The following is a 26,482-nucleotide window of genomic DNA, read 5'->3' on the forward strand; positions in this document are numbered from 1 at the left end:
CCAACTGGATCTAGATGACCAGCCCGGCCCATCGTGGACCTCTGGACAGTCGGTTCCCCTGACACAGTCACAGGCCACCACAGAGCTTCCCCCCTCTGAAAACACCAGCACAGCACCCACCCAGCGGGCCCATACCTCTGTCCCCAGGACACGTCAAGCAGCAGTGTGTCCACCACTACAGGGAAGCCAGGCTAACCCACCACCCCAACAACAACAGGGACCTGGGGGCAGTGGTAGTGGGCACACGGTCCAGGGGACGGAGGCCCAGGAACATAGGGGAACTGGGAGGGCTGCTGTGCGACAGGGGGAGGACAGGCCCAGGGAACCCACTCTCCATGAGGCCCTCTCCTCCATCATGGGAGCCTACCACCACTCCCAGGGGACGATGGCAACGGTACTGGCCAAGTTTCAGGAGACCCAGTGCCTGCAGGAGGAATAGTATTTGGGCTTCAGGGAGGAACTCAGAACCATCAATTCCACCCTGGGCACCATCGTAGGGGTGCTGAAGGAAGTACTCAACACCAGGATGGACACTGTGGCACTACAAGGGGCCCCTGACACTAGCATGGATGATGAACTGCCCACCACCTCTGCCGGCGCTAGTGGACAGGAGGCACCGCCACAGGACCACCACACCAGCACCCGACCCCCTGCAGAGGAAGAACCACCCCACAAATGGTCCCTGAGATCCAGGACAAAGACAGAGAGCAATGCCAAGACCCCCGCCAAGAAATGAGACCACCCTGAATGTCATCCCTATGTCCCACTTTCTCACCCTGTCCATCCTAAAACTGCCCCAGCTCCACTTCCTATGCCCATTTGGGCAATGCACCTGTGAGACTAATAGACTGGACTCCACCATCAACCCTCGTCATTTTGCAACCCCCTCCAATATTGAGCACTTAAATAAACACCCTTGAAGCACAAAACAATCTGGAGTCAGTCTGTGATTTGGGAATAGTTTATTAGCAATTACTGTGGCAAAATGCTCTTACAATTGTAGTGTCAACATACCTATGTCACACAGCTCTAGTTCATGAGGATTGAAAGCAGATGTCACACAGTGGGACCCACATCTGTGAAATCGTAAGGGAAAGTGACAACTCAGTGACCATACACTGGGTGAAAACGACAGACAGTAGAGAGGTAGTAGTGTTAAAGTACATGTAGTAGGCATGTTTGTACTCTTACCTGTGTCTCACTGGAAATATTGCAGGATCACTGAGTTCCTGTTGTCCATGTCCTCTTCTTCTGCTTCCTCGTCTTCACTGTCCACAGGCTCCACTGCTGCAACAACACCGCCATCTGGACCATCCTCCTGCAGAAAAGGCACCTGTCATCGCAAAGCTAAGTTGTGAAGCATACAGCAGGCCACGATGATCTGGCACACCTTCTTTGGTGAGTAGAATAGGAATCCACCTGTCATATGTAGGCACCTGAACCTGGCCTTCAGGAGGCCGAAGGTCCGCTCTATTATCTGCCGTGTTCGCCCATGGGCCTCATTGTAGAGTTCCTCTGCCCTAGTCCTGGGATTCCTCACTGGGGTCAGTAGCCATGACAGGTTGGGGTAACCAGAGTCACCTGCAAATGGCGAGGGACAACTGTTAGACACACACTAACCTGGAGTGATATCCCCAGACCCAGACAACCATTCCCACTGACTTGCTTCCAGGTGCTCACCTAATAGCCACACACAGTGCCTCTGGAGTTGACCCATCACATAAGGGATGCTGCTATTCCGCAGGATGTAAGCGTCATGCACTGAGCCAGGGAACTTGGCATTCACTTGGGAGATGTACTGGTCTGCCAAACACACCATCTGCACATTCATGGAATGATAACTCTTCCGGTTTCTGCACACCTGTTCACTCCTGCGGGGAGGACCAAAGCCACATGAGTCCCATCAATGGCACCTATGATGGTGGGGATATGTCCCAGGGCATAGAAGTCACTGTAGGCAAATCTTCCACCTGAGTGAAAACGATGTAGCTCCGCATGTGTTTGAGCAGGACAGACAACACTCCGCACAACACGTTGGAAAACATAGGCTGGGACATCCCTGATGCTGTGGCCACTGTTGTTTGAAATGACCCACTTGCAAGGAAATGGAGTACTGACAGCACCTGCACTTGAGGGGGATTCCTGTGGGATGGCGGATAGCTGACATCAGGTCTGGCTCCAACTGGGCACACAGTTCCTGGATTGTGGCACGGTCAAGCCTGTAGGTGATGATCACATGTCTTTCCTCCATTGTCGACAGGTCCACCAGCGGTCTGTACACCGGAGGATGCCGCCATCTCCTCACATGTCCCAACGGACGGTGCCTATGAAGGACAACAGTGAGCACAGAGTCAAAAAACTCAGAGGTACATAAACACAGCTTACACCGAACACGAATCATAATCCGATATTTGGCCTGTATGTGTGTGGAGGCTAGGCCTAGGTATGTGTGAGGCAGTTAAAAATTAAGCCATGTGGGCCCCTGAAATGGCGGCTGCCTGACCTGTAAAGTGGGACAATGGAATGTGAGGTAACTGCGCTGGCATTGTACACCGTCGCGGTAGGTGGTCGAAGACCGCGGCACAATGCTGCATTGGTTAACATTGGACCCTATGGGTCCCACAAGCCAATGACGATGTACGCCGGCGGTGACGGTACGCACCGCTGCGGACGTGACCGTCATTTTCTATCTGTTCAATCACTCGATACCTGATCTTCGACAGGAGAGGACCTACACTGCAAGTGCTGCTGTGACCTCGGTCTGGAAGAGACAATGGCTCGTGCGACTGGGGAAAGGGCCCCTGCCTTCACATCAGAGGAGCTGGAGAAAGTTGTGGATGGGGTCCTCCCCCAGTACACGCTACTCTAAGGTCCTCCAGACAAACAGGTAAATACATTGGGAGCATGCTGTATGGGCTATGCCTGTGTGGAGTGGGGTGGATGAAAGATGGGGGGGGAGATTGAGGCATGCATGAAACGACGGTGAGTGCATGTGCATCATGGCAAGGGTAGGGATGGGGGCCAATGACTGTGACAGTGCAGTTGGTAATAACTTTTCTTTTCCCCCTGTACAATTCATGTAGGTCAGCGCCCACCAGAAATAAGATATTTGGCGTGCCATTGCCAAGGATGTCCGGACCCTGGGGGTCTACCACAGACGAAGCACCCACTGCCGGAAAAGATGGGAGGACATTCGCCGCTGGTGCAAGAATACGGCGGAGGCCCAGCTGGGGATGGCCTCCCAACGTGGGAGGGGGGCCCCTCGCACCATGACCCCCCTGATGTTCAGGATCCTGGCGGTGGCGTACCCGGAGTTGGATGGGCGCTTGGGGGCATCACAGTAGCCACAAGGGGGTGAGTACACTCTCATTCTGCTGATTTTGCGCGCAGTGGAGGTGTCTGGGTGGGAGAGGTGGGCTGTGGGCTTCCCTAGGCCAGGGTGAGTTTAGGAGGCAAGGTCCCCTTGTGCTGGCAGAGCCTGTAGCACCCCACCTGTGTACAGTGCCAAGTACACCTAGTCAGGCTCCTGTGAAATCGATGTGCGCAGATGTCGTCCATAGCCTTGTAGGCCATGTCCCAGGGACTGAACAGTGGAGGCCAAGTGAACGGCGTAGTGCAGGGGGCTTCTGTGTCTGTCGTGTCCGCCAACGGTAGTGGTAATGCACACACTCAACATGTCTTTCTTCTGTCGTCACCCCCTTTTTGTGTTCTCCCTGTTCTTGTGTGCATTAGCATCATCAGGCGGAGGAGCAGTGGCAACGGAGCCGGAGGGAGCTGCATCCCACATGGCCCTGGAGGGCGTGACAACGGAGTCGGATTTCACCAGTGGGACGGAGGGGGAGGGGAGCTCCACGGCAGGGACAGGAGCTGACACCAGTGACACAGACTCGTCCTCTGATGGAAGCTCCCTTGTGGTGGCGGCAACATCTGTGCCCCCCACATCTACATGTTCAGCCGCCACCCCCCTCTACCAGCACCGCCCTCCCAGCAGCCCCTCAGCTTTTGCCCCGTGCCCGCTCACCCAGGAGGGGGGGCATCACCTTCACCCCAGGCACCTCAGGCCCTGCCCCAGTCACCCCTGCTGCCCTCAGTGAGGAGGCCATTGACCTCCTCAGGTCCCTCACTGTTGGGCAGTCTACCATTTTTAATGCCATCCAGGGTGTAGAAAGGCAGTTGCAATAAACAAATGCATTTCTGGAGGGCATTCATTTTGGTCAGGCGGCCCTTCAGCAAGCTTTTCAGACGCTGGCCTCAGCACTGATGGCAGCCATCCTCCCTGTCTCTAGCCTCCCCCTCCAACTTCCTCCACCCAGACCCACACCCCTGTACCTCAGCCTATCCTAAGCACACCTTCAGATCAGCATGCACACACGTCAACACACAAGGGAAGCTCTGGCAAACATAAGCACCACACATCCCAGAGGCACTCACGCAAGCATCACACACATGCAGACACACCAACATCCACTGCCTCCACTGTGTCCCCCTCCTCCTCGTCTCCCTCCTCCCTCCCAGTCTCGTCTACACTCACACCTGCATGCACTACATCAAAAGCCACTACTTCCATCACCAGCACACACACCACCACACCCCGCTCATGTGCAGTCACCACCCCCACTAACATTCACACGTCCCCTGTGTCCTCTCCCAGTGTGTCTGTGACGCCACCTCCCAAGATACACAAACGCAGGCACACACCCACCCAACAGCCATCCACCTCACGACAGCTTCCAGTGCATGCACCTTCACCCAAAGTCACCAAACCAACACCTCCTACAACCACAACCTCTTCCTCCACTCCCAAACCCCCTCCAGCTACCCGTCCCAGTGTTTCCCAAAAACTTTTCCTGTCCATCCTTGACCTCTTTCCCACACACCTCCCCCACCCCGCCCGCCTCCTAGGGCCCGACTCTCTAGGTCCCAACCTAGCACCTCAACCACAACATCTCCGGGACCAGTGGTGCCTGTAGTCACCGGAATCTGGAGTGCACCGGCCACCAGGGCAGCCAGTGTGGCACGGAGCCACAGCACGAACAGTCCCTCACCTGTGAAGCATCTAAAGTTGGCCAGTGCCCGGCGGGAGAGGGGGAAGACTCCAGCCACCGAAGCCACTCCCAGAGGTACAGGTGGGAGTGTGGAGTCAGCTGCAACACCTTCCAAGGTGGGGAAGGGCCACAAGAAAGTCAGCAGGTCTGGGAAGAGCAGCACGGCGGAGAAGACGGCCATCATCCCCCCTGCCCAGGAGCCCACCGCCATCATCCCCGCTGTCCAGGTGCCCACCGCCATCATCCCAGCTGCCCAGGTGCCCACCACCATCATCCCCGCTACACAGGTGCCCACCGCCATCATCCCCGCTGCACAGGAGCCCACCGCCAGCACCTGCACTGCTGCCCAAGAGGCCACTGCCAGCACCAGCCTCGCTGGGCCAGAGAGGACCGCCAGCACCAGCCCCGCTGGGACAGAGAGGACCACCAGCACCAGCCCTGCTGGGCCAGAGAGGACAGCCAGCGCCAGCCCCACTGGGCCAGAGAGGACCGCCAGCACCAGCCCCGCTGGGCCATGAAGGACCGCCAGCAACTGAGTCACTGCAAAGGACACCGCCGCCACAAGCACCGCTGAACAGGCCACCGCCGCCACAAGCACTGCTGAACAGGGCACCGCCGCCACAAGCACTGCTGAACAGGGCACCGCCGCTGCAAGCACCGCTGAACAGGGCACCGCCGCCACAAGCAGTGCTGAACAGGGCACCGCCGCCACAAGCACCGCTGGCCCATGAGCGCCAAGGGCACTGACGCTACTGAGGCCGCCACGAGCAGGATGAAGCACTCTGGGCACCATGCCCCCTCCAGAACCAGTGGAGAAAGGCATCCACTACCTCTGTCCTTAGCAGGATGAAGCACTCTGGGCACAAAGCCCCCTCCAGAACCAGTGGAGAAAGACATCCACTACCTCAGTCCTTAGCAGTCCTTAGTCCTTAGCACTCTGGTTACAAAGCCCCCTCCAGAACCAGTGGAGAAAGGAATCCACTACCTCAGTCCTTAGCAGGATGAAGCATTCTGGGCACAAAGCCCCCTCCAGAACCAGTGGAGACTGTCACCCACTTGAAAGACTGTGGCTTTGCACTCCCCAGGATAAGGCAGTGAGCAACCCACCCACTGAAAATACTTGTGAGACTGTGGCTTTGCACTCCCCAGGATAAAGCAGTGGGCAACCCTCCCACTGTAGAGACTTGAGAGACTGTGGCTTTGCACTCCCCAGGATGGAACAGTGGGCAACCCTCCCACTGTAGAGACTTGAGAGACTGTGGCTTTGCACTCCCCAGGATGGAACAGTGGGCAACCCTCCCACTGTAGAGACTTGAGAGACTGTGGCTTTGCACTCCCCAGGATGGAACACTGGGCAACCCACCCACTGTAGAGACTTGAGAGGCTGCGGCTTTGCACTCCCCAGGATAAAGCAGTGGGCAACCCACCCACTGTAGAGACTTGAGAGACTGTGGCTTTGCACTCCCCAGGATGGAACAGTGGGCAACCCACCCACTGAAAAGACTTGTGAAACTGTGGCTTTTCACTCCTCAGGATAAAGCAGTGGGCAACCCACCCACTGTAGAGACTTGAGAGACTGTGGCTTTGCACTCCCCAGGATGGAACAGTGGGCAACCCACCCACTGTAGAGACTTGAGAGACTGTGGCTTTGCACTCCCCAGGATAGAACAGTGGGCAACCCACCCACTGTAGAGACTTGAGAGACTGTGGCTTTGCACTCCCCAGGATGGAACAGTGGGCATGTGGCCCTGTCGTGGATTTGGCGTCTTGCACTCAACCGGCTGAGGTGCCCCCCCTTTCCCTCCCCGTGAGGTGCCTGTTTTCTTGCTCTATGATGCCCCTGTAGTGTTCTCTCCGTCATGGTCGGGGATCTTGTGTGGGCCTCGCCCATACCGTGTGGGCCCAGTGTTCCACCGACTTCATTGGAGCAATACCTGAACTACTATTCTTGGTGTATATTTTGTTTACAGTGTATATTTTTATTTCTGCGTACTTGATTTTAATATATTACAATGGTTACACTCATTTCCTTTTGTCTTTGCATTCTTCCGGGGGGTGTAACTATAATGTATCATGCTGTATTAGTGTGTGTGTTGTCGTGGGTGGGGGTGTTGCGTGTGTGTGTCCCTGTTTTTTCCCTCCCCCTCCCCTGTGTCGTAGGTGCAGTACTCACCGTTGTCTTCGCCGCCGGCATTCATGCTCCTGGTAGAGGAGCAAGAAGATAAGGGCTGGCAGGATCTGCAGCTCTGGTTCCATGGCGTCCGGATTCCTCGTGGGGTGTGTAGAGGTGAGCGTTTTCCCTTCGAAGTCCAGTTTTCGCCGTGTTTTTTTCCGCGGTGAATCCGCTCCGGAAAAGGTGGCGGATTGGTAGGTTGTGATACTGTGGGCGGTACTTTGTCCTCCGCCTGTCTGTTGGCAGTGACCGCCGCGCTGTTTGTTTGTACCGCTGTGGTGGTCGGAGTGTTAAAGTGGCTGTCTTTGTTGGCGGTTCCCGCCACGGTCGTAATTCCAAATTTTTTACCGCCGGCCTGTTGGCAGTCTTACCGCCGCTTTAACACCATCCGCCAGGGTTGTAATGACCACCATAATGTCTCTGTAGACATTAATGCAATTATCAATTTATTTATCCGTAAATTCCTTTCAAAAGAGTGTTTGGTCATTATTTACCTTAATTAGGTGTTCCTGGTAAATAACTACTCTGACAAAGAAATATGGGGGTCATTATGACCCTGGCGGAAGGCGGAGAAGCGGCGGTAAGACCGCCAACAGGCTGGCGGTCTTTTTTTTTGAATGATGACCATGGCGGTTACTGCCATGGTCATCCGCCGCTTCTCCGTTCCGTACGCGGGGCTAGAGACTTTGGTCTCCAGCCCGGCGGCCGTCACTATACCGCCGGCGGTATTTTGACCCTGCTTACCGCCGTGGATTTCCTGCGGTTGGAACCGCCATGAAATCCATTGCGGTAAGCAGTATCAGTGCCAGGGAATTCCTTCCCTGGCACTGATAGGGGTCTCCCCCACCCCCCACCCCTACCCCGACTCCCTCCCCTAAACCCCCACCACCCCTGCCACCCCCCAAAGGTGGCAGGGCCCCCCTCCCCACCCCGACCTCCAACATCACAGAACACACTCACACACGACACGCACGCAAGCACCACCAACACACACACGCACACACACCGACATACATGCCTACATCCACACACACAGTCAGACACGCACACCCATATACAAACATACACGCACACATCCATACAGACATACATACAGACATACACGCACTCATTCCCAAAACACGCAACACCCCGCAAGCATACATGCACTCACACACCCCCTCTACATACACAGACGCACACCCCCATGCACCCACATAAAACACAACACCACCCCACCCCCTCCCCTAACAGACGATCGACTTACCTGTTCCGTCGATCCTCTGGGAGGGGACGGGAGCCATGGGGGCTGCACCTCCGACGCCACACTGCCAACAGAACACCGCCGCGCCGAATCACAGGATGTGATTCGGTGGGCGGTGTTCTGTTGGCGTGGCGGTGGAGGTGGAGAAACCTCCACTTCCCCGCTGCCCGCCAGAATGGCTGTTGGCTGCTCTCCGTCTGAAAAAGGACGCTGAGCAGCCAACAGTCATAATACGCCGAGCGGCAAACCGCCACCACTGGCGGTCTTCCGCACCGCGGTCCCTCAGTGGTCTTGTAAAAAGACCGCCGAGGTTGTAATGACCACCGATATGTCAACAGCCTTATATCTATGCTTTAGCCACTGATAAGGCATGTTTGTAAAAATACCTTACATTCATAAAAGGAGTAAACTATTACAGCAAAGGTTGCAATCAACTGATATTTGAAATGTTTGTAAGTGAGTCACACATAGATTATACATTCTTCAACAATGTATAATGTCTCAGAATTTTCATTAAAACTCTGAGAATACATATCTGTACCTTATAAATCCCCAGTTCATATAAAAAAAATGTTGACAGCACTACATGACAACTTTTTAATGTTAGCATGTGAACAAAAATTCACAGGTGAATAATAAGATTTAGATCCTGATTTAGAACTCAGCAGATAGGTTACTCCATCACAATGGTGACGGATATCATGTCGGCCGAAATCTAAATCCCATTATTGTCAATGGGATTTAGATTTCGGCCAACGGGACATCTGTCACCGTTGTGACAGAGTGACCTGTCTTCTGAATTCTAATTCAAGTCCTGAGTGTTTTTTCTTACATAATTAAGCAACAGGATTTTGATTTAAGACACATTCTATGTGTAACATACCTCTACAACTCAGACTAGTTGCACTCTGTAGTACAAATAACAGTAAGAGGGTTGGTAGTTTGATTCAAGATCCTTTTAATCAACCTACTCGAGCGGTGTCGCATTTGCCAGAGCCGCTCCAACGGCTCTCACATAAAAAAAAAAACATTCTACAATCATGATGCGAACACGAGCGCCCTTGGGCGCGAGACAAGCGCTTGTGCATATCAACTCCAAATATGACACACGTATTCTATACTCTGTTTAAATGATGCACTGTTTGCACTTAAAGGTTTGCTAGTAGTTAAACTGGGCATTATATACATTTTACCCTACTGCATCAGACTTGTCTCTAGGGCTACACTATATATACATCATAGATGCACATGCACACATATAGTCAATGTATGATGGATATGTTTATTGGCCCTTTACAGCTTACGTCTTCCTCTCATAAAAAATGATCAAGTGGTTTATGGAGTAATTTGAGCAGTAACTTGGATGACATTAATGGTGTAATTCGAGATATTATCAATGATGCCATCAATGACGTGATTTAACATGCTATTAGCAATGTAATATGTGAGGTCATAAGCAATAATTGGCGGGGTGCATGTTATATTTAGCTCATTGCACTATAACTGGCAAATTGCAGTTTGTTTTCTTTGGCTTGTAAGCATTAGTTTTGACTCATTTGAACACCTAATTATAATGTGACTTTATTCTGTGTCGTTTCTCAGGTAATTTCTAAGGTTCTTTTTACTGTAAGCTAAAGTCCTATAACCATACATTCCGAAACATCATTTTAACCATTGTTTTGTCAGTGATTTTTTGTTTTTTTTAATGCTACGAAAGATTATATTACCATACCTGATTATAACATCTATTTACCTCTGTTTTCTTTCAAGGGTTTTTTGAAGATATTCAGTCAACACATCCACTGCACATAGTCTTCAGCCATTTGCAACAGCTGTTGGCACAAGCCACCCACTGTTGGTGGCCAAACCCCTGCTGCCTGCCCTCTGTTCACCATCAGCATGAATCTACCCCATCCCACCAGCCCTCTGTGAACAACTGACTGCCTAGCCCATGCCAGCCTGCTCTGCCTTGTCAGCCTGCTGCCCCTGCCCCCTCTCCTCCCTACACTTCATTCTCTGTGTGCATGCCTCTGCCCCCTTTCTCCTGCCCTCCATCCTCATTGTGTTGCCCTTACCAATGCAGGCCTTTCCTCTGTGGTCATCTTGCAGCCCCTGCACCCATCATGCCTGCCCTGTATTGTTCAAGTCTGTGCCCTGTCCACTCCCTCATGTTCTGTGTGGTCTTTTGTGCTGGCACTGGCCCCACTTGCAACATCCATGATCATGCCACTCCCTGATCCCTCCACAGTCCATTGAGCTTTCACTTCTCCTTCTGCCTCCCCTGCATGGTCAATTGTGCTGCCCCTCCCGCCTTCCCGGCGGGGTCATTTTTGCTGCGTTTGCCCCTGCTCCCTCCACCCCGGCTCTATGTTGCTCAAGTCAGTGCTTTTACTCCATCCTTTGTCACAGTATTATAATGAACAACTAAAGCTGAAGTCATCTTAATTGAATCACAACTATAAGGTCTAAAGCGTTTCCTTTAGAAATCAACAAAATAAATAGGTTAGATATAGGTTAGATGAAAAATTTAAGTTTATTTGGACATTTGTCCTTCAAACAAATACCAATCAACGCCACGGTTCCAATCAACTACAATAAAATAACTCTATAACCTTTTGTTAAAATTAATTCACAATTGTCCATAACGCATAAAACATTCTGAAACTCCCAAGTCAAAAACACAGTATAAAACATAAATTGCAATCACAATTCATAGCAGTCTATTTCTCAAAGATTGTAAAAAATGTCCCACAGTTACATCAAGCACACTTATAAGAGCATCAATTGCAAGTGGGCGAGACAGTACACTATGGCCCTCATTACAACATTGGTGGTAAATCCCGCTTACTGCCGCGCAGAAGACCACCAACACACCGCTGCGGAATTCCGCCACGGTCATTATGACCCACAGCTCGGAATCCGCCAAAATCCAGACACCCACACAAGTCCGCCACACCAAAGGTCAGTGATAAACTGACGATAACAAAACCTCCACCGTCACGCCAACAGGAATACGCCCACACTATCACGACCCACGAATCCATGCGGCGGTCTTTCAACCGCGGTATTCCATTGGCGGCACACACCGCCTCGCTCAAAATACACACACTTTTACAAAACACAACCACATTGGACAATTCAAAATACACACACCTGATACACATACACACACCACTCCCACACACTCAATACAATATAAAACGCACACCCACATCACCCACAAACCCCTACGACAAAAATTGAGAAAGAAGCACAGAGAGAGACACCACCATCAACAATACTAGCATCCACAGGCACACAACACCATCACTCATACAACATCCACGCACCTCAGACAACACACACAAACACATTCCCTCACACAACACAACACACACCACCCCACACATCACCACACAACACCATGGCACCGCAAAGACACCCCAGGTTCTCTGAGGAGGAGCTCAGGGTCATGGTGGAGGAAATCGTCGGGGAAGAGCCACAGCTATTCGGATCACAGGTGCAGCACACCTCCATAGCTAGGAAGATGGAGCTATGGCGCAGAATCGTAGACAGGGTCAACGCAGTGGGACAGCATCCAAGAACACGGGATGACATCAGGAAGAGGTGGAACGACCTACGGGGGAAGGTGCGTTCCGTGGTCTCAAGACACCAGATTGCAGTTCAGAGGACTGACGGCGGACCCCCACCTCCTCCCCCACAACTAACAACATGGGAGGAGCAGGTCTTGGCTATACTGCATCCTGAGGGCCTCACAGGACTAGCAGGAGGAATGGACTCTGGTAAGTCAAATCTTAACTATTACATCCCCCACCCTACCTGCATGCTATCACATACCCCACCCTCACCCTTATCCCCATCACTCCAACACCTCACATATGCCCCACTATCACAACCCACACATCCCAATACCAAGCTCTGCATGCACCAACAAAGCATGGATACCCATCACCAAAGCATGTGCACTACAGATACCCACACAGATCCCCAAACCAACTATCACACAAGGTCCTACACAAGAATGCAAGCACTGGAGTACAGGGTCACCCATCCATTGCACACAATGGCACACACAGATGCAATAATCATGCCTTTACACCCCTGCAGGACCCCTACCCAACGTCACCGGACAGGAGATTCCAGGCATGTCCACTCCCCCCACAGAAGAGGCCCACAGTGATGACAGCAGCTCTGTCCAACGGGATGAAGATGACCAGCCCCCCAATCTGGGACCTCGGGACAGTCAGTTCCCCTGACACTGGCACATGCCACCACAGAGCCTCCCCCCTCAGGAAACACCAGCACAGCACCCACCCAGCGGGCCCATCTCTCTGTCCCCAGGACACGTCAAGCAGCAGTGTGTCCACCACTACAGGAAACCCAGGCAATCCACCACCCCAAGAAAATCAGGGACCTGGGGGCAGTGGCAGTGGGCACACGGTTCAGGGGACAGAGACACAGGAAAACAGGGGAACTGGGAGGACTGCTGTGCGACAGGGAGAGGACAGGCCCAGCGAACCCACTCTCCACGAGGCCCTGTTCAACATCATGGGAGCGTACCATCTTTCGTAGGAGACGATGGCAACGGTATTGGCCAAATTTCAGGAGACCCAGCGGCTGCAGGAGGAACAGTATTTGGGGATCGGGGAGGAACTCAAGTCCATCAACACCACCCTGGTCACCATTGTAGGGATCCTGAAGAACCTTGTGAACACCAGGAGGGACACTGTGGCACAACAAGGGGCCCCTGACACTACCCTGGATGATGAACAGCCCACCACCTCCGCCGGCGCTAGTGGACAGGAGGCACTGCTACAGGACCACGACACCAGCACCCTACCCCCTGCAGATGGAGAACCACCCGCAAACTGTCCCTGAGATCCAGGACAAAGACAGAGAACAATGCCAAGACCCCGCCAGGAAATGAGACCACCCTGAATGTCATCCTTCTGTCCCACTCGGGACAGTCGGTTCCCCTGACACTGGCACATGCAACCACAGAGCCTCCCCCCTCAGAAAACACCAGCACAGCACCCACCCAGCGGGCCCATACCTCTGTCCCCAGGACACGTCAAGCAGCAGTGTGTCCACCCCTACAGGGAACCCAGGCAAACCCACCACCCCAAGACAATCAGGGACCTGGGAGCAGTGGCAGTGGGCACACGGTTCAGAGGACAGAGTTCACAGGAAAACAGGGGAACTGGGAGGACTGCTGTGCGACAGGGGGAGGACAGGCCCAGGGAACCCACTCTCCACGAGGCCCTCTCCAACATCATGGGAGCGTACCATAATTCCCAGGAGACGATGGCAACGGTACTAGCCAAATTTCAGGAGACCCAGTGGCTGCAGTAGGAACAGTATTTGGGGATCAGGGAGGAACTCAAGTCCATCAACACCACGCTGGTCAGCATAGGGGTGCTGAAGGACCTTGTGAACACCAGGATGGACACTGTGGCACAACAAGGGGCCCCTGACACTAGCCTGGATGATGAACAGCCCACCACCTCCGCCGGCGCTAGTGGACAGGAGGCACTGCCACAGGACCACGACACCAGCACCCCACCCCCTGCAGATGGAGAACCACCCTGCAAACTGTCCCTGAGATCCAGGACAAAGACAGAGAACAATGCCAAGACCCCCGCCATGAAATGAGACCACCCTGAATGTCATCCTTCTGTCCCACTTCGTCACCCTGTCCATCCATCAACAGCCCTAGCTCCACTTCCTATGCCCCTTTGGACAATGCACCTGTGAAACAAATAGACTGGACTCTGCCATGGACAATCCTCCACCATCACTACTGCCCATTTTACAACCCCCTCCACTAATTTGCACTGAAATAAACACCCTTGAATCACAAAACAATCTGCAGTCAGTCTGTGCTTTCACAAATGTGTATTTGCAATAACTAAGGAAAATAGCAATGTCGATTGTATTGTCAACATACCTATATCACACAGCTCTAGTCCATGAGGTAATATAGCAGAGGTCACACAGTGGGACCCACATCTGTGAAATGGTAAGGCAAAGTGAAAAGTCAGGGTCCATACACTGGGTGAGTGACAGACATATGATGGGTCTAACAATTGTATGAGATGTGTGAGCCAGTGACATCTTCTTACCTGTGTCTCACTGTAAGTATTTCTGGATAACGTTGTTTCTGTTGTCGATATCCACTTCTTCTGCCTCCTCTTCTTCACTGTCCACAGGCTCCACAGCTGCCACAAGACCCCTTTCTGGACCATCCTCCTGCAGAAAAGGCACCTGTTGTTGCAAAGCCAGGATGTGCAGCATACAGCAGGCCACGATGATCTGGCACACCTTCTTTGGTGAGTAGTAGAGAGAACCACCTGTCATATGGAGGCACCGGAACCTGGCCTTCAGGAGGCCGAAGGTCCTTTCGATCACACTCCTAGTTCGCCCATGTGCCTCATTGTAGCGTTCCTTTGCCCTTGTCCTGGGATTTCTCACTGGGGTCAGTAGCCAGTCCAGGTTGGGGTACCCAGAGTCACCTGCAAATGTCGAGGGACAACTGTTAGACACACACTAACCCTTAGGGACAACCCCAGACCCAGACAACTGTTCACACGGTATAGGGTCCTTGTCCTCACCTATTAGCCACACATGGTGCCTCTGGAGTTGCCCCATCACATAAGGGATGCTGCTATTCCTCAAAATGTAAGCGTCATGCACTGAGCCTGGAAACTTGGCATTCACATGGGAGATGTACTGGTCGGCCAAACACACCATCTGCACATTCATTGAATGGTAGCTCTTCCGGTTTCTGTACACCTATTCACTCCTGCGGGGCGGTACCAATGCCACATGTGTCCCACCAATGGCACCTATGATGTTGGGGATTTGTCCCAGGGCATAGAAGTCACCTTTTACTGTGGGCAAATCCTCCACCTGAGGGAAAACTATGTAGCTGCGCATGTGTTTCAGCAGGGCAGGCAACACTCTGGACAACACGTTTGAGCACATAGGCTGGGACATCCCTGATGCAATGGCCACTGTAGTTTGAAAAGACCCACTTGCCAGGAAATGGAGTAATGACAGGACCTGCACTAGAGGCGGGATTCCTGTGGGATGGCGGATAGCTGACATCAGGTCTGGCTCAAACTGGGAACACAGTTCATGGATTGTTGCACGATCAAGACTGTAAGTGACTATTACGTGTCTCTCTTCCATTGTCGACAGGTCCACCAGTGGTCTGTACAGTGGAGGATGCCGCCATCTCCTCACCTGCCCCAGCGGACATGCCCTATGGACGAGAACAGCGAGCAGAGAGTCAGCCAACACTGAGGTTTTAAAAAATGTATTATTGCACACATTTGTCAATCCACAATGTGCCTGTCACTGTGTGTATGCAAGGCCTAGATAGGTGTGCTGCATGTAAAAATAATGCCATGTGGCCCCCTGAAATGGCGGCTGCCTGACCTGTAAGGTGGGACAAGGGGATATGAGGTAACTGCGCTGGCATTCTACACCGTCGCGGTAGGCGTTAGAAGACCGCAGCGCAATCCTGCATTGGTTAACATTAGACCCTATGGGTCCCAGGAGCCAATGACGATGTACGCCGGCGGTGACAGTACGCACCGCCGCGGACGTGACCGCCATTTTCTGTCTGTTCACTCACTTGATACTTGACCTTCGACAGGAGAGGACCTACACTGCAAGTGCTGCTGTGACCTCAGTCTGGAAGCGACGATGGCTCATGTGTCTGGGGAAAGGGCCCCTGTCTTTACTTCGGAGGAGTTGGAGAACTTAGTGAATGGGGTCCTCCCCCAGTACACGCTACTCCACAGTCCTCCAGACAAACAGGTGAATACACTGGGAGCGTGCTGTATGGGCAATGACTGTTTGGAGTGGTGTGGATGGAAGATACGGGGGGGACTTAGGCCTGCATTAGCGGACGGTGGGTGTATGTGCGTCAGGGCAAGGGTGGGAACGTAGGTCAATGACTGTGACGGTCCAGACGGTTAAAGTTCTTCCTTTTCCCCTGTACTATTCCTCTAGGTCAGTGCCCACCAGAAGAAGGATATTTGGCATACCATCGGAAAGGACGTCCTGACCCTGGGGACCCACCACAGACGGAGCACCCACTGCCGGAAAAGATGGGAAGACATTCGCTGCTGGAGCAAGGAGACGGCAGAGGCCCAGCTGGGGATGGCCTCCCAACGTGGGAAGGGTGCCCGTTGCACCATGACCCCCCTGATGTTCCGGATCCTGGCGGTGGCCTATCCGGAGTTGGATGGGCGCTTGAGGGCATCACAGCAGCCACAAGGGGGTGAGTACAGTCACATCCATCTGACTCTGCCTGCATTACAAGGTGTCTGGGTGGGGGAGGTGGGCTGTGGGTTCACCTAGGCCAGGGTGAGTTTTGTAGGCAAGGTCCCTTTGTGAGGCAGGCTAGTGGCACCCCAACCCCACCAGTGGTAAGAGCCAACTACACCTAGTTAGGCTCCTGTGACTTTCATGTGTGCAGCAATCGGGCATAGGCCTTGTACCCCATGTCCCTGTGATTAATTAGGGAACTCTAAGTGCATGGCGTAGTGCAGAGGGCTGCTGTGTCTGTAGTGTCCGCCAACGGTAGTGGTATTGCATGCACTGAACATGTCTTTCTTCTGTCTTCACCCCAGGGACCTCAGGCCATGCCCCAGTCAGCCCTACTGCCCTCAGTGAGGAGGCTATTGACCTCCTGAGATCCCTCACTGTTGGGCAGTCTACCATTCTGAATGCCATCCAGGGTGTAGAGAGGCAGTTGCAACAAACAAATGCATACGTGGAGGGCATTCATTCTAGCCAGGCAGCCCAACAGAGAGCATTTCAGGCTCTGGCCTCAGCACTGATGGCAGCCATTGTCCCTGTGTCCAGCCTCCCCCTCCAACTTCCTCCACCCAGACTGAATCCCCTGTACCTCAGCCTATCCCAAGCACACCATCCGACCAGCATGCACACACCTCAACACACAAGGGTGGCTCTGGCAAACATAAGCACCACACATCCCACAGGCACTCACACAAGCATCATACCCATGCACACATTCCAACATCCACTGCCTCCACTGTGTCCCCCTCCTCCACGTCTCCCTCCTCCCTCCCTGTCTCGTCTCTACCAGTGTGTCTGTGAGCCCTCCTCCCAAACTACACAAACACAGCCACATACCCACCCAACAGCCATCCACCTCACAACAGCCTCCAGCCCATGCACCTTCACCTAAAGTCAGCAAGCGTACACCTCCTACAACCACTACCTCTTCCTCCACTCCCAAACCCCCTCCATCTACCCATCCCAGTGTGTCTAAAAAGCTTTTCCTGTCTAATATTGACCTCTTCCCTACAATTCCACCCCCGTCCGGCCCCTAGGGCCCCCCTTTCCAGGTCCCAACCCAGCACCTCAGCCACCACATCACCGGGCACAGTGGTGCAAGCAACTGCGGGCTTTTGGAGTGAGCCAAGCAACAGGGCTGCCAGTGTTCCACAGAGCGAGGGCAAGGACATCCCGCCACCTCCAAAAGTAAAAAATGTGCCCACATCCCAGAGGGAGAAGGCGAAAACACCTGCCACCAAGGGCTCAGGCAAAACAAAAGTGGATAGTGACAAGACAGCTGCACCACCATCCAAGGTGGGAAAGGGCCAGAAAATCAAGGGCAGGTCCACGTCGACGCCAACCTGCACGGCAGACAAGACCGCCACCAGCACCACTACCTGCACCGCCACCAGCATCGCAGTCACTGAGCCCGCCACCAGCACCGCAGTCACTGAGGGCGCCAACAGCGCCGCAGTCACTGAGCCCGCCACCAGCACCGCTGCCACAAAGACCGCCGCCAGCACCGCCGCCACAGAGCCAGCCACCAGCACCGATGCCACAGAGCCCGCCACCAGCACCGATGACACAGAGCCCACCGCCAGCACCGATGCCACAGAGTCCGCCGCAAGCACTGATGACACAGAGTCTACCGCCAGCACCGCCAGCGGCCCCGCGATGTCCTGATCCAGTGGCACCACCACAGACATGGCTGCCATCCCCAGTGGTCAGTCGTACGGGGCTGGTGGTTATTTCCAGGAGCCTGGGCAGCTTGCATGTTGCACCACCGTCAGTGGAGTATCACATCCACTACCTCTGTCCTTGGCAGGATGAAGCACTCTGGGCACAAAGCCCCCTCCAGAACCAGTGGAGAAAGGCATCCACTGCCTCTGTCCTTGGCAGGATGAAGCACTCTGGGCACAAAGCCCCCTCCAGAACCAGTGGAGAAAGACATCGGCTACCTCTGTCCTTGGCAGGATGAAGCACTCTGGGCACAAAGCCCCCTCCAGAACCAGTGGAGAAAGGCATCCACTACCTCAGTCCTTGGCAGGATGAAGCACTCTGCGTACAAAGCCCCCTCCAGAACCAGTGGAGAAAGGCATCCACTACCTCAGTCCTTGGCAGGATAAAGCACTCTGGGCACAAAACCCCCTCCAGAACCAGTGGAGTATCACATCCACTACCTCAGTCCTTGGCAGGATGAAGCACTCTGGGCACAAAGCCCCCTCCAGAACCAGTGGAGAGATACATCCACTACCTCCGTCCTTGGCAGGATGAAGCACTCTGGGCACAAAGCCCCCTCCAGAACCAGTGGAGAAAGGCATCCACTACCTCAGTCCTTGGCAGGATGAAGCACTCCGGGCACCAAGCCCCCTCCAGAACCAGTGGAGACTGTTATCCACTTGAGAGACTGTGGCTTTGCACTCCCCAGGGTGGAGCAGTGGGAAACCCACCCACTCGAGAGACTTGAGAGACTGTGGCTTTGCACTCCCCAGGATAAAGCAGTGGGCAATCCACCCACTTGAGAGACTTGAGAGACTGTGGCTTTGCACTCCCCAGGATAGAGCAGTGGGCAACCCACCCACTTGAGAGATTTGAGAGACTGTGGCTTTGCACTCCCCAGGACACAGCAGTGGGCATGGGGCCCCCTTGTGGAGCTGGCGTCGTACACTCATTCCTGCTGAGGTGCCACCCCCTTCCCTTTCCCCTGAGGTGCCTGTTTCATTTCGATCTGATGACCCTGCAGTGTTCTCTCTGTTTGGAGTCTGGTATCGAGTGTGGGCCTCGCCCATGCATTTTGGGCCCAGTGGTCCACGGACTATCAATGGTGCACTATCCGGACTTGTGTAGTTGGTGTACATAATTGTTTCTACTGTATTTCAAGTTTTGACTAATGAATTTTTATTTATTACAATCGTTCAACTCATTTCCTTTTGTCCTTGCGTTCTTCCAGGGGGTTGGTGGGGGGGGGGGTGTAAATGTAATGTTGCAGCATGTATTTGTGTGTATGTGTTGTAGGTGAGGGTGGGGGTGTTGCGTATTGCGTGTGTGTGTGTCACTCTCTTTTCCCTCCCCCCCCCTGTGTTGCAGGTGCACTACTCACCGTTTGTAATGAGGGCCTATATTTTAAAAACATCTTCAAATTTTCGGTTGCTTGGATTAAAAAAAGGGGACAATCAATTAATACATGAATAATAGTAAATTTCTTTTGTAAGTTGCATTTACAATATCCCTTGTTTCTCCTTATTTGTTCAACTGGAAACAGAATGGTAATATGGAAATCACGGCCTATTCTTGATTTTTAAAATTTCCTTATGAAGTAAGGGGTCCGACAAGTGGTAAAGGTAAGGATTTATATCGGCCTGCCCAGGGAAGATACTCACCTTTGGATTGAGGATCTTTGAGATAAGTATTTCTTATTTTCCTATTGAAACAAAATCCAAGCAGCTTCCTGTAATAACTTATTAAGTGGAAAAGGCTCTCAGCTGGCAAAAACCTCTGCAGATAAAATATCATCCTTAATGAGTACTTTCTTCTTGAGAGCCCGAGCGTATTTTAACTCACTCTGTTGGGCTTAAATTCAGGGTACCTGGGCTATTCGTTCAGGACTGTTCAATAGAGTCATATTATTGTCATATATGTCCAAGATGTCAGAAGTATTTTGCACCTAATACTTTGTATCATAGACCTCTTTAGGAGATTTAAAGCTCATTTTATACATGCATTTTCCAACTGATCTAAAATATTCTCTTTATCTATACAAATTATTTCGGACCAATACAAAGGCAAAGGTGGTATCTTGTGCAAAAATGCCTTTAAAAGTGGTGAAAATGAAAGATCCCCATACATATTATTAAACTTCACTAAGGAGCCCACCTCTAACAATGCTCACAACCTAATGACCTGCAAATGGTCGTTCCAGTTCAGTTTAGTGTTAAAGGACAACCCCACATATTTATACGATGTAACTTCTTCTATTTTCATGTTATTAATGTACCAATTCAAATGAAGTACTTTTTCCCTAAAAATTAAAACCTTCATCTTATCCAAGTTAATTCTCAGATGGTTTAATGCACAATATTATGGTAATGCATCCAGTTTTTTCTGGAGACCTCTTAATGTATAATCCAAAATAAGCAGGTCAACTGTATACATCAAGCTGGGGATATGGATTGCTCTCATTTTTGGGGAAAAATAATTAGTTTCACTCAGGTATGTAAGGAGATCAGCTACATACAGACTGAAAAGAATCAGGCCTAACATACAGCCTTGTCAAAGGTTGTTGTTGATCTTTATTTTTTCTACTAATCTATATACCCATCTATCTACACCGATTTCCAATTTGTAGTATGCAATACCTGGATCAGTGACAACAAATTCCTTAGGCCTTCCAAGAATGGGGTTTACCTCATAATGTTCCCATGTCTACCGTGTCGAAACCCATGCAGAAGTCTACAAAATTACCACACACTCTCTGGTGTATGTTTATAGATTTTTAAATTAGGGCCTATAATGCAAAACAGTGGTCCTTGGTAGAATGCCCTGAATGAAAACACCTTGTTCTAAAGATAGTAGTTTATTTTCTAAACCCCACTCCTCTAACCTAGTGAGCAAAACGTTTGAAAGCATTTTGCTGTCACATTCAGAAGGCTAATTAGTCTGTAATTTGCTGTTATTCTACCATCACCTTTCTTTAATAAGGGTTTTGTGATACAGCCCCTCCAGGACTCTGAAATATTTAATTTTTCAACTATCTATTGAGTCAGATGTGATATGTTCTCTACCATAAGTCAATATGTGTTTTTAAAACAGTTGCCAGACCTGTGGCCCTGCTTCATTTAAACCTAACTATCATATTTTTTATTAGCTCTTGTGAACAGGTCTAAGATCTCTAAATCAGCAATATATTCATAACTCAAATCAATAACAGTAAGCAGGCCATATGTTTCAATAATGTTTATTACACAATCTTCTTTAGCTATCCTGTGGATGGGGGAGACTGCAAGTGTGTCTGTTAAGTTGTTCACTAGCCCACAAACTTTTCTCTGATCCCCGCCTGAATGACCTCAAACATTTCATTCCATTTTTTCAATCATGAAAACTTGTTTTTTTTAAATGAAGTTCTTGTTTGCCTTTTCGTGGATATGATTTTGGTGGTTGCCTCTTCCGATAAGCATACCCTATATAAATAATGAGAATTCTTTATCTCTTTCTCATGCTTTTGTACTCATCATCGAACCATCCTTCTGTATATCTAGATACATAATTATTGCTCATGTTACCCTCTGACCTTAAATAGGCATGGAGGCATGTAAGCACACAGTCCTTTAGGGAGACAAACCATTCTAGTTTGTCAGAGGGTATTAAAATTGGTGCCAGGTCGGAAAATGATTTAGAACTTACAGAGTTCTTTCGACTGTTATGGACCTAATCAGGTGCTTAATCTATGGGAAAAATCCATAGCTAAAGGCAGCTCTTTTTCAGATGAAACTACTTCCCTTAGTGGTAAATCCCCCTGTAAAACCCAATGGCCACCCCCTTCATGACAAAATATCTTAAAATCCTTAAAAAAGACCCTGAACGTATCCCAAGGGACAAAGATGTAATCAACAGGGTAGAACTTCTTACAGAAATTATGGTTAGTGCTCTAAAAAACTAAAACGAGGACACATTTTCTGAGTTCTCAAATAGCAACAAAGGGCTTTTAAAGTAGTGCTATTTTTAAGTTTTTTTTTTTTACAATTGACACTTATTGATTTATTGCACTAATTAATCGTTTTGCACACTTCTCCTATTGGGCTATCTCTGGGTTACATTTGGGCTCCTTTTTTCCGGGGCGCCCATCTTGTGAGACTTTTTTGCTCTCAAGCTGCCTCATTTCCTAATTTACTGTATCCTCTGTAGGAAATGCTTTCGGTTTTACAGCTTTGATTCCATCAAGATGACATTCAGATACGCCACACTTTTGTAATAAATAGAGAATATCAGTGCTCAATAAAACCAAGTGGTAAAACTGTAGTTGATCACCAGGACATTAACTGACAGGCTGATGTTGGTTTTGAAAGTATATGTTTCAGTCTGCATGTCAGAATATTTTATTGAAATGGATGAGGAAGATATTTAAGAATTCATAGAAAATGTGTCCTAATGTTGCCTTCTACAGCACTATGTCAAAATGAACCCTCTTATTATGCTACTTTCCAAAGGATTATTTTTACGTTTTACAACTTTGACTCAATCAAGATGACTTCAGTTGCCCACATGTTTGTCATACATAAGAATGTTAGCGCTCTGGTTGTTCATTAGAACACTGTGGGAGCAAGGGAGGCTGGCTTGTATTTACAGTGGTGGGGCAGGCAAAATATGGGTGGTACAATAATAACATTTTTAAAAATGGCTCTCACCTCATGGCATCCTCCTTGTCGATGATCCAACACAGGACCCAGGAAACTGCACTAACCAATCCTGGCACTGCTCTACTGCTGTTAAACAGCATGAGAGAAGCCTCAGGATTTGAGGGAGCAGCCTCTTTCAGCGCTTATAAGATCACTGGAGGCCTGGGTTTTCTCTAAACCAGCAGTCTTAAAACAGATGGATTAGAGAAGTTTAAAGTACGCATGTCAGACTGGCCATAACAAGACAGGCAGCAAAGGGACATGCACACTTTAAACTAAAGTGCAGAGCTCCCTGCTGCCACTCAGCAGTAATTGCCTCACCCCATCCTGACACTCGGTTCAGGACAGGGTGCTGACAAATACAGTGGTAATAAATAAACTTAATTACCATTTTCTTTTTCAGCTCTGGGGGCATTTTTTTAGCGGGGTGATGCTCCTCCGCTCTCATGGAGGAGCCGCCCCTGTCATGGAGGCTGCAGAAGAACACTGGGCCGTCAACTGACAGGCTGCTGCTGTTGGTAGCACATACTTCTGGAATCAGAGTTTGCACACCTTGCCCCTAACATATTTTTAAATAAATTTTCAGGACATAGGGACCATGTCCGAGTCCTGTAATGATGGCCAGAGTACATTGGTAAGATCATAACTAAACATTCACAATTGACTAGTCCGCTTTAAAGTGGTCAATCAGAGCATATATTTTTAGTCGTAATTGCTGAAAAAAACTACTAAATATATTTACATCAAATTGCTAAAAGCATGCATTTTAGGTAAAGACCTAGCCTTCTGCCAAATTTGGTGTAATTCTGTTTATCTGTGTCTCTGTTCAAACATCCCTATGGAAACTGCAAGGGGAAATTGTGTTTGGGGACTACCCCCATCACCCCACTTTTTCTCGGCTCCTGTTTGACAAATCACTTCCCAGAAAGGAACTGAGGTGGGAAAAATTCTCTTCCTGTGGAAACTCTGACCTAACTATTACACACTACAACTGCTGCGTAATATATGTATATATACAGCAGCACAGAAAACAACAGAACACATTCTCACCACAACAAAATACTACATATCAAATGTATATAAACGTTCTTGCCACACAATTCTACATGCAGAATCTTTTTTTCTGAATGCGGTGGCAAAAAGTGCATGGACAGTGCTTAATGTGTGTCGGTGTTTACCGGTGCTCAGCCTTGGCACTTATTTTTAACTACCGGCACTTATGACAACACAACACAAAGTGGTGCTTTCTGCCTATTTTGAGCAATGCTTGTCGAGTGTTTAACAATTCAATAGACTAAAAAATATATATACTGAACTAGCACTCCCAGGTGTTCCCTAAAGCTTGGGGTGTCCGGGAAGTGTCCAGGATTTCATACTTCTTTTACTGTGAAGATTCATCAGTAATGTTAGGACTGGCATTTGACAGCAATTGCAGGAAATGTAGATGGTGCCAGCTGCAGTGGGAAACGTTGGGCCCTGGCACATGTTACAAATAAGCACTATACGTGGAGCAATCGCTGACGTAACCTAAAGCCAGGGACATTAAATAGTGCAGGTCAAAATGTTTTGTGATAGTGTCATGGGGCTCTGCAATTGCCTTTCTCCCCACTCACTCTGGGCTTCAACTTCACTAACTCTAAATCTAGTCAGTCTTAAAATTATAAGATGGCTCTCTTTTACCACCCAAAGAGCTTACAATAACATAGCAATGGAACACCATGTCTCTGCTCTCAAGATATAAGAACGCTGTGTTTCCCAAAGCATGTTCATACTGCCCAGCAACATCCAAGGATCCTGCAGCATAATTCAAAGTCACTAAAGTGAAATCTAGACCGATAGCCTCTATAGGAAAACCCGATACACCTGGAAATATCTGAAAAGAAAATGTTTCACCTGTTACATTGCATTTCTGAAACACATGCAAGAGGTTCATCACAATGACACTCTACACAAAGAAATAACAGTTCACGTTAAAATATCTTGCTGCATGAGGTAAAATCAATCCACTGTTTGGTACCACCTAAGGCATCCACTACCAGAAGACAAAAATTACCAACACGAACCATAGTCACAGTCAGTCGTACAATACATGGTATAATACTGAAAATCAAAAATCAGTAGAAGTATTTCCTGAGGAGTATCTGTTTTATTGGCAGTTTGAATGCCTCTTGTGTGCAGTGAAAAAAAAAAACATTTCCCACTCAATTCTGAAGGCAAAACTGTCAATCACTATGATAAGCAGGACATAAATGAATGCCCAATGATGGGAATCGACATTAGCCTTTAAAAATAAATCCATCAGCAGAAACATCAACAGGTAAATGACAGCCATCACTTACAGGCAGCCATGCAGACAGCCAGGTGAGCTGCACTAGTAAACCTCGAAATTACAGGGGTTGCTGATCGCCCAGTCACCAGCCCATATACATAGATGTTGTTTAAAATATCCTGCAAAGCTTCAGGACTTCAAGCTGTTTCGGATAATGCAACAGTTCTAATCAAGCAGGCGGAATCATACAGAATGAGCTACACTCCAATACCCAGGCCCAGGTAAACATTCCAAAATTGAACATTCCTCGCACCAGGAGAGCAGGTAGCACGAGATGGGTCTGTCACACAAGGTGGCTTAGGGCTCAGCGTCTGCTTCTGGACGTTGTATGCAATGAGCTAAAAAAATGGAAATAATTCTTCGATGCCTTCCTATCTCTTGAAAAAAAAATCCTTCTGCTTTGGTGGGGAAGGATAATGGAAGAAAAATAAGTGATATAATGTGGGAGATCAAGTGCAAGTCATTGATTAAGATACTAAAGACATGAAAGGTTAGAAATAGCTCCAGTGAAAGCTCATAGCGCCATTGCGTTTCTGTACAGTCAAAGAGGCACTCGGTGAATAAACCAAGGGCGCTTTGCAAATTCTCATGCATTGCCATTCTAGTGTTGAAATTCTTTATTAACATTGCAAGGTGACACAAAACAGAAGGGGACCTGAGTCCCTGTATTTGCAGGAGATTACATAAATTGCATCACAAAGAGAGCAAATTAAGCGAAGTACAGCCAGCAACACGTCTAAGCTTTGTAAAAGGACAATAGTAGTTGGTAAAGGAGATAGAGATGAAGGAAAAGGAAGAGACTTGGGGTGGAAAGGGGGCGGAGAGGGGAGGAGGAGAAGGAGGGCAAAATTGAAACGTAGGCAGCCTAGTGGCACAGCGCCTGTAATGACATGTCCCGCAGTGATGAGGCGCAGTTCAAAGTGACTTCGTACCGTTATCTATTCCAGACCGCCTTTACAGGTGTATTAAAGATCGGGATATCTGGGT

This window comes from Pleurodeles waltl, chromosome 1_2 (genome assembly GCF_031143425.1).
Source record: "Pleurodeles waltl isolate 20211129_DDA chromosome 1_2, aPleWal1.hap1.20221129, whole genome shotgun sequence".
Taxonomy (NCBI): Eukaryota; Metazoa; Chordata; class Amphibia; order Caudata; family Salamandridae; genus Pleurodeles; species Pleurodeles waltl.